Source organism: Chelonoidis abingdonii, chromosome 19 (assembly GCF_003597395.2).
Source record: "Chelonoidis abingdonii isolate Lonesome George chromosome 19, CheloAbing_2.0, whole genome shotgun sequence".
NCBI classification, from domain to species: Eukaryota; Metazoa; Chordata; order Testudines; family Testudinidae; genus Chelonoidis; species Chelonoidis abingdonii.
The window spans coordinates 1,927,325-1,928,166 of NC_133787.1; positions in this window are offsets into that span (position 1 = coordinate 1,927,325).

The window sequence follows — 842 nt, forward strand, 5'->3', positions numbered from 1 at the left end:
CTAAATATAAGAATCATATATGAAATGATTAATTCCAAAAGAGAAACATATTTATAGTCTGGCTGGTTATTGTAATATATAATAGCTAGCAAAGTAATCCTGTGGTTACAAACCCTTCTTTGGTGGGGTGATTACTAAAGAACCCATCACACTGACGAAGGACAGAAGTTCATGTCGGATAGGCGCTATTTCTTTGATTATTCTTATCAGGGCTTATAGAGGTATCAGTGGTTGTACCGAGGTGTTGTGCCTTTGTCATTTTGATTTATACTGCATACATCCTAAAGGATTAAAAAACAATTCTGTGCAATACATCCTATAATATCCTCTCTCAATCATTCGCTAGGAAGAATTACTTCTGGTTTTCCGTGTAGCGGGTGCTACCTGCTCCTGCGTGAAGGGCTAAAAGAGCCCTGGGAGAGCGTGGCAGAAGCAGTACTAGGCTTGATTGGGGGAAGCCACGCGCGGGCCAACACACAGTTAACCTCAGTACCTTTATATAAGGTGGGAGCAGAAGCCAGCAGCTTCTCATGGTATGCTACATGGCACTTACAGCACTGACATCTTTCGCGCTCAGGGGTGTGGGTTGAAAAAAAACACTCCCTGAGCTCGGGCAGGATTCAGCGCTGTGAAAGCCAGTCAGTGTAACAGTGCCGCAGTGCAGCGAGCGCGCTCACAGCGCTGCACGTAAAACCACCTCCTCATTAGCTGTAGACCTCTCCCCCAGCGCTGCCACTGCGACCACACTCGCACTCAAGCCACTGCTGTTGGCAGCGCTTTTGAAGTTCAAGTGTAGCCATGCTAGTTGCAGGAGAATCCCATGATACCAAGCAAGCAAGTCG